The sequence below is a fragment of the Battus philenor genome, unplaced genomic scaffold (genome assembly GCF_028537555.1).
Source record: "Battus philenor isolate CCGP_79_NKW_IND1 unplaced genomic scaffold, ilBatPhil1.0.hap1 SCAF_3, whole genome shotgun sequence".
Lineage (NCBI taxonomy): Eukaryota > Metazoa > Arthropoda > Insecta > Lepidoptera > Papilionidae > Battus > Battus philenor.
The window spans coordinates 6,116,949-6,126,205 of record NW_027181693.1 but is presented as its reverse complement, the minus strand read 5'-3'; the positions used below and the strand labels follow the sequence as shown (position 1 = coordinate 6,126,205).

Below are 9,257 nucleotides of genomic sequence, written 5' to 3'. Positions count from 1 at the left end.
ACGCAAAATAGGAATTAAATAAGATTCCTTCCCGGAAATTGACACAGCGGCTCTACCGCCCTCTACCGATGGGGTATCACTTCTCCGCTTATATGTTCTTGTATTAATAATTTAATTTTATATACACCTAGATGTCCTTCACTCGCATCGCATAGCCCGTTCTACCTTCTGTTGGTGTTATTTCTTAACTTAGATAAATAAATGTGATATAGTACAAAAATATGCATCATTTAAATGAACAGGTCATCCATCCTTTGCGTGCAGCGGTTTGCAATATCCATTCTTAACTGATTTTTACGTGTCAAAGTAATATACCAAATGTCATGTTTCTACCCCTCTTGGTTCAAAAGGTATCGTGATGAGTTAGAACATAAATCAGTACAGTTAGAAATTTCTTATATATTATAAATCTATATTCCACATAAGAGAAAATTCGACATAAGAGCTTATGTATATCTTATGTAATAAAAGTCATAAATTATAAGAGAAATTATTTAAACAGTACAAGACGAAACTTTCATCAACCCTATGATTGCACTTGTAGCGCTCATGTGGACGTTCTTTGTTATTGGCTACTATGACCACAATGCTTTTAGACTTAAATAATGATTGCGTTAAAACAATTTCGAGTATAATTCAGATAGTCATTAATTCTGAAAAGTTTTGTGGCAGTGGTGGCTAGTAACACGAAGGGCTCTCGTGAACGCTACACGTTCACTAGGACAGCCTTCCCGTCCGAAAATAAACCATTCTGCAATTGTATTGCGTCTACAATATAGCTTAGCAGTAGAAGCACAATGATCACTCCTAGATTTTTTACTATTTTAAAGATTGAAAGTAAGAGATGTACGAGTATTATTCCTCATTAAACATACGGAACGCAGATTTAAATATTTTTGTTCGTGACATTATCTTGTTTATTTTATTTATTATCTCAGTTATTTTTTTCTAGAATAACAGAATGTGTCGTCGTATAGATTATAGAATCTTTGCTGAAAGGCAGAATATTCATATTTTATTTGTAGGTATACTAAACAGTGAACTTTTGACATATCTAAATTTATGCGTCTTCTTTATCAACGTTTATTGAACTAAACATATTTAATGATATTTATCATGGAAAAACAAAATTAAGTAATAGGACTGTAAATTATTTATGTGGTAAAATGAAGTAAATTCTGGGTCGCAGAAATTACCCGAATATCTCTTTAAAAGAGATAGTATATTTAAGAACTTAGACTTTTTTACCTTTGTATAGTGATATTTAAAGCCAGCATTATGTACTTCCGTAACCACTTTTACGAAAATACAAAATGTTCGCTTACATTTGTTTAAGATAGATTGTTCGTGTCTTATTTTATCATTATTTAGAAAGCCGATTCACACTGTAACATTTCTTAATGTATAAATATAACCTATAATAATTATGGCCAGGGCTGTGTACGCCTACATTAGGCAAACATGTTTGCTATATTATATTGTACGAAACTACTGTAAACTTAGGTTTTGCTGTTTAAAATAAATAAATAACTAGGTATAGCTATATAGGGTTTTTAATTATTTTTGTGGCCTTGGTAATTATAGACTAAGACTCTAAACTAAAACAAAATAAGTTTTAGATGGTTCCCAAAAAAAATAATTTATTTGTTCCAAACGAAAGGGGTAACATGAGAATAATAATAAAACATTGCAAAAGTAAAAGAATATAACTGACACCAATTTTTTTTCAACAACATTTTATAAATATAAGTGAAAATTGTATTCCCGCGTATAAATTAAAGTTGTATTGCTGATATTTCTTCATTGAACAGTCATTATCGCGGGAGATCTTGTGTGGTAGCAATTAGCAACGTTATACATAGTATGGTGAGGAGTTGGTCCGTTTTTATTATTACATTCCACCGCCAAGTTTATGAAGTCATTAATGCCATAAGGCTCCAACGATTCCTTAAAAATTTCAGCAAATTTTTCTACTATAATATGACCATCGCTCCTAGCAAATCCCAATTTATTTACTAAACAAAATATAAGTTTTGCGTTCATTTCGTTCTCCTCAAGCCGCCACGGCAAAATTTTTTTCAATTCCTTAGGATCCACTCCTGTTTCTGTCTGGCATAATTTCGCACTTTCCTTTACTTTAGCGGCGAGTTCCGGTTTTAATACAACAACAGGCTGAAAATATTTAATTATATACGTGCATATTTATTTTTGATAAACTTATATATAAAACTAAAGATATATAAATAGATAGATATAATATAATATAATATAATAGCTTATTAAACTAAAAAGTGAAAATAAGTAAGTAAATTTTAGTACCATCATTTTTACCATAGACCTACTTTCCTATTCGTCATCAGTAAGTTATGTATGAAATATATATCTCCTTGCAAAATCTTATTTTAGCGAAAATCCCACTTTTTTGTAAAACAATATTAACTAACACTTCAAGTAAAGTAAAGTATACCGCTAAAAAAATGTAAACAACTTTTAAAATCATATACTGTGATTTTTATGCAATATTATACCTTATTGCTAAGAATATTCCATTCGCCGAGTAGATGTCAGCTTAGAATTCACGACATTCTACCGGCAAAAGCAAAAGGATTACAACGGCATTCGATAAAAAAATGCTTAATTTCATTCAATAGCAAGTTATATATATTAACCACAATATTTTTGGCATGTTTAAAATTACGAAGAATCGTTTAAGAAATTACACATAAATGCAGTGCGGGTCACATGAAGCGGGCAGGATACATCTAATTATTATATTTATTACATGTATGCATATCCAAGGTAGAGAAATTCGACAGACAATTCAATCCGTGCTATTTACCATCTACTTTATAAGACTATTGTCGTAGAAATTTTACGCTAGAATAACACTAGTACAGAATTATAATAATAAAATTTAAATTACCCTTTCTGCGAGGCACTGTGTATTGACAGCTATGGCCAATAACATTAAATGGTAAATCGTATTCATTTCTTTATTTTAGTGTTAAAATAAAATTGTTAAGGCAATATCAGTATCTATGCCTTCTAACAATAAACTGTATGATCATGCCGTACAGAATCTTTTTATATAGAACGTAATATTATGGCGATTGCCTTATCAAATTTTTTGTTCAATGCAATTAAAACAATAATTGGTTTTAGATATCAATGCACATTTTACATTTATTTCAATTTATTTCAACTTGTTTTTTATAACGAAACTCTAAGTGAATTCTTAACATATAACAATAATTTCAAATTGATGATGACAATTTAAAATTTAGTAGGCAACTTTTGTATTAAATTTTGAAGCGTTGACATGTCATAATAAATTTTTAAATCAAATCATTTAAGTTTCCTTTTTAATATTAATGATTAAATTTACACAATTGTGGTAGTTTTAAATAATTTTATTCCCTAATAGTAACTATGCCGTTGTTCCACTAAATGGCAGGCCTACTCTTAATGCATGATGACCTCAAATTTTTGGTCTAATCTTTTCGTTTAGTCTAACTGTAATGACAAATTGTTTTCCAAATGTTTTCGTACGCTTTTAATGAATCAAAAAATATACATATCATTATCTGACTTCCGTTAACTATTATGGACAGTATCGTATTGTAAAAACTACGCTTGAAGATATTTCGTTATAACAGCTATAACTATTAAACGTGTGATGAAATATAAACTCTTTTGGAATAACTCATGACTTGCCAAGTATAGTTTTTATAGATACGATTTGAATTGTTCTCTTTCTCGTAAGGTCATATAGATATTCATATCTTTTCTTGTCTCTCCTCTACAACTTTTCGGATAAAACAATAGTGGCGTCTATCTACTAAAGTGAAACTAACAAATTATGTTTTTACAATTAAATAATAATTTTGCAAATAGTTGTATTTATTCATAAAAATATTACACAGAAATCACTTAAAATAATAATATATTTATAATATATTCATGCTTAGTAATCTTAAAATAAAGAAACAGACAAAAAAGTGCATTAAATAATAAACTACACCATAGAATATTTTCAAAGCGACAGTTTTTTGTGCAATTATTAGCTTTGACAATTTCTTATTTATCAACAATATTCGTACACCAGCCACTTGCAATTTTTAAATAAAGAACGTAAGTACTTTTTTTAATAAAGTCGTGGATTTTAGAATATGCTGATGTACTTGAAAGTAAACGTAATGTGTTTTTCGTCCCCAGCAAATAGAGACAATTCGTATGCATTTTACACAGCAAATTTACATATAACTTGCGATTTCGTTCAATAAGTATATCTTTCCTCTCTTCTCTTAAATCGCTCGGTTCTATTCTCTCATCTAACCACATGCAATCGCACTGAATTTAGCAAATGACAAAACATCTTCCTAGAGGTTGCGTGAGCAAATGCGGAAACCTCGCCGTACGCCGTCAACCTCCATTTCGCCTCCTTCGGAGAAATATCGTATCGCTCGCTCAGCGTAAGTTCCAGGATTATATAGTATAACAAGATGGACAGACAACTTCGCTAACGTCATTATGAGCTAAGGTCCTATAAGTAATTTATGAGAAAGCCTATATCAAACATTAAATGTTCTACGTATGAAATGAAGAAATCAATCATTTCATTGAATGTTGCACATTTATCATAAAAACTCTTTAAAGTGTCTTTTGAGTTAGTGGTCATAAATGACGTTGGCTGATAGTTAACTTAAATAAAAAAAATGGTTATTACGCAGTTTAGATTTTAAAATGAACCTGTCAGTGTAGGTGAGACGATTTCGACAATGATGTCATATGTCAAAATGTAAATACTTCTGAGACTCCATAAATTCAAAATAAATTTACAAAGCAGTTAATCGTTTATAAAAGTTTAAAAATTAACGCCATTTATAGTTTTATTTCCATCCATCGCCTATGTACAAAATGCAAGATAAGTAAAATGTGAGAAGAAGAATATTTAATTATCTTTCGAGCATCTCTCTATATTTTACGTGCAAAATATTGTTATAAAATGATTAAAAAAACATCTCATTTTAATATTTTATTGATTGCAAAAATATAATGATATCTTAATAATAATTTAAAGAGACATTATGAAATGAGAAGTCGTGTGGAAACAGTTTGCGACTTTATATATAGTCTCGAAGGGATTCTTTCTTATAATGAAAAGCTACTTACCCTTTCTGCGCATTGTGCAACAGAAACAATGGCTAATACCCATAAAAGACGCATTTTATTAATTTATATAATAGACTATGAAGTAATTCAGACTATTACACTAGTGATTGAAAATAAAACGGCGTTAAAAAGCGTTTTATATACGTATTTATTGGCACTTAAGTTACACAATCTCATTATGATATTTCTACTAATAATTATTAGGAATCCATAGACTAAGTTACAGGTGTATTAATTTATTAATATATGATTTACTTAAGCCGTATCGTAAACGCATTTTTTGTAATTTATATTTTTGTGTTTAACTTTACATAACTAGTACTTTATGTTATTTTAGTTTGCTTATAAAAATGAACAAATATGATACACAGGTATTAGAATCAACTACTTTCTTTGTCTTTACTTTTACTTTGTCGATTTTGATTCGAGAATTGGAAATATTAACGAAACACTTGCTGTAAAGATTTAGTTATAAATGTGAACTATCTCCAAATGTTTATTACAACATTAGCTACTTAATATTCATTTCACATACACACGATTCGGTAATAATAACGTTATGTTTGTGGACTTGAAAAGCCTTTGGTTTAATTCCTAATTGACTGTCGATACATCGGAGTGAGTTGGTGTTTCTATAATAATGCCATCATGTAGATCCTTGTACAAGAATAGATCACTAAGGACATCCCATTGAAAAGAGATGTGAAACTGGAAAACGTTTTCTCTTCGAAACTGTTCACTGCCACCAAGGTGCGTTCAAGCTCTGGGAATAGCAAGGATTCGGAATTAATGTCAACAGCAAATATATCTCTCACTTTCTATTTACTGACGACTTCGTATTCATAGTTAAGTCCACAACCGCACAATCGAATCGAGTATCACAACGGCTTTCTTCCAATGACGCGGGATAAGACGGAAACCGTCTGATACGCCCATGTCCTGCCCCAATGTTAATTGCAGGCTCGCTTTTGAAGCTATTGTCTCAAACAATTAAACTAGTTAAGTCCATTTTTGAACAGGAGGCCAAACGTCGAATCTAGGTCAGCCGGGACGTGTTCGCAAAAATCTCGTCCAATATCCTTCAGTGCCTTAAGACGAAGGTCTAAACTAGAGTTCCCCAAACATTTTTGTGTCGTAGACCCCTTGTCATGTTTTTCCGTGTTGGGTACACCCTCTACTTAACCGATATTGATTTCCTGTAAATTTCTAACTATAGTGAAGTTAAGTGTTAAAAACTTAAATTAAAAACACATGTTAACTTATTCATTTATTAATTGAATTTAAATTAAAACTACTCAAAATAAAATTTTGCATCGACTATACCAACTACACCAATCTATAATACCAACATCCTACAACTTAGACAATTTTATAAACATATATAACATTTTTTTGACTTCATAGGTACTTTTATAAATAATGTAAATGTTTTGATATTATAAGATAGTATGATGTAAGTAAATAGGTACTATCAGTGTATGTGTTGAGATCCACTATTGTGGACCCCTATTTTCATTTCATGGACCCCCAAATTTTTTTTCGCTGACGTAGACCCCTTGCAGGATGCCATAGACCCCTTAGGGGTCGATATAGACCACTTTGGGAATCACGGGTCTAAACCAATGTGTATTACCAGTGATGAATTACGTCAGCGAAACACGTTTCAAAAGTACTAAATATTGGCTCATATAATACAAACCATGAAGGCTTTAAACATGTACCATAGCAAAAAGAAATATCAATATCTGAGTATACATAGGTGGCACGCATACATTTTCATTTGGGTACGTTATATGTGAAAAAAAATATGTATTAGCTACTTTTACTAAAAAGTATGAAACCATTTTAAAAATCGATCTGAATAAAAATTTCAAATTGTTAACAAATTATCGTTAATTCTATGAGATTGTCTGCAAGTTAAAATTTTTGAAATAAAAAAAATCATGTTTTTTATGAGTATTCAGATTCTATCGCGGGAAAAATCTTCATATATCTACGATGTTCTATTCACTACAAGTAACCATTAATCACTGAATCTTTTTTTTAATTATTTCCGTGATTATCTGTTTCTCAGCATTTTAATTTGAAAATAATAATGTTACGAGACTGTTATTGCCTTTTTTGAGGCAACTAACCTAAATTACAATTCTTCACAATCTTTATTAACAGGACACAGCTCTAGGGACATAAATGAAACTGAAATAACAGTTCCTCTGAACATTACTTACAAGTATTATTATCTAACATAGTTTCGTTATTGTATTATATGTATTTCATCGTTCCAGACAGTAGATGCCGACTGCAGATATAGGCCTTCCCAAAAATTTCTATGGCGTGGCGATTATGATACATACCCCATGTATCATAATCGCCACGCTTGGCAGGCGGATTGGCGATCGCAGTAAAGTACGCTAGTTCCTGCCCATCCTCTGATTTCTTGTTTGTGGGTAGTGGGAATACCATATAATTTATACGCAAAATAGGAATTAAATAAGATTCCTTCCCGGAAATTGACACAGCGGCTCTACCGCCCTCTACCGATGGGGTATCACTTCTCCGCTTATATGTTCTTGTATTAATAATTTAATTTTATATACACCTAGATGTCCTTCACTCGCATCGCATAGCCCGTTCTACCTTCTGTTGGTGTTATTTCTTAACTTAGATAAATAAATGTGATATAGTACAAAAATATGCATCATTTAAATGAACAGGTCATCCATCCTTTGCGTGCAGCGGTTTGCAATATCCATTCTTAACTGATTTTTACGTGTCAAAGTAATATACCAAATGTCATGTTTCTACCCCTCTTGGTTCAAAAGGTATCGTGATGAGTTAGAACATAAATCAGTACAGTTAGAAATTTCTTATATATTATAAATCTATATTCCACATAAGAGAAAATTCGACATAAGAGCTTATGTATATCTTATGTAATAAAAGTCATAAATTATAAGAGAAATTATTTAAACAGTACAAGACGAAACTTTCATCAACCCTATGATTGCACTTGTAGCGCTCATGTGGACGTTCTTTGTTATTGGCTACTATGACCACAATGCTTTTAGACTTAAATAATGATTGCGTTAAAACAATTTCGAGTATAATTCAGATAGTCATTAATTCTGAAAAGTTTTGTGGCAGTGGTGGCTAGTAACACGAAGGGCTCTCGTGAACGCTACACGTTCACTAGGACAGCCTTCCCGTCCGAAAATAAACCATTCTGCAATTGTATTGCGTCTACAATATAGCTTAGCAGTAGAAGCACAATGATCACTCCTAGATTTTTTACTATTTTAAAGATTGAAAGTAAGAGATGTACGAGTATTATTCCTCATTAAACATACGGAACGCAGATTTAAATATTTTTGTTCGTGACATTATCTTGTTTATTTTATTTATTATCTCAGTTATTTTTTTCTAGAATAACAGAATGTGTCGTCGTATAGATTATAGAATCTTTGCTGAAAGGCAGAATATTCATATTTTATTTGTAGGTATACTAAACAGTGAACTTTTGACATATCTAAATTTATGCGTCTTCTTTATCAACGTTTATTGAACTAAACATATTTAATGATATTTATCATGGAAAAACAAAATTAAGTAATAGGACTGTAAATTATTTATGTGGTAAAATGAAGTAAATTCTGGGTCGCAGAAATTACCCGAATATCTCTTTAAAAGAGATAGTATATTTAAGAACTTAGACTTTTTTACCTTTGTATAGTGATATTTAAAGCCAGCATTATGTACTTCCGTAACCACTTTTACGAAAATACAAAATGTTCGCTTACATTTGTTTAAGATAGATTGTTCGTGTCTTATTTTATCATTATTTAGAAAGCCGATTCACACTGTAACATTTCTTAATGTATAAATATAACCTATAATAATTATGGCCAGGGCTGTGTACGCCTACATTAGGCAAACATGTTTGCTATATTATATTGTACGAAACTACTGTAAACTTAGGTTTTGCTGTTTAAAATAAATAAATAACTAGGTATAGCTATATAGGGTTTTTAATTATTTTTGTGGCCTTGGTAATTATAGACTAAGACTCTAAACTAAAACAAAATAAG

At 30.8% G+C, this 9,257-nt stretch overlaps 1 long non-coding RNA gene across 1 annotated transcript; it reads right to left on the bottom strand.

Moving 5' to 3' along the window:
• Nucleotides 1-1,613: 1,613 nt before the first annotated feature.
• Nucleotides 1,614-3,087, bottom strand: LOC137927083 (uncharacterized). Its single transcript, XR_011107738.1, has 2 exons — nt 2,924-3,087; nt 1,614-2,172 (listed from the first exon to the last, which is right to left on the bottom strand). It is a non-coding gene; the product is annotated as an uncharacterized lncRNA (long non-coding RNA).
• Between the last annotated feature and the right edge of the window lie 6,170 nt (nt 3,088-9,257).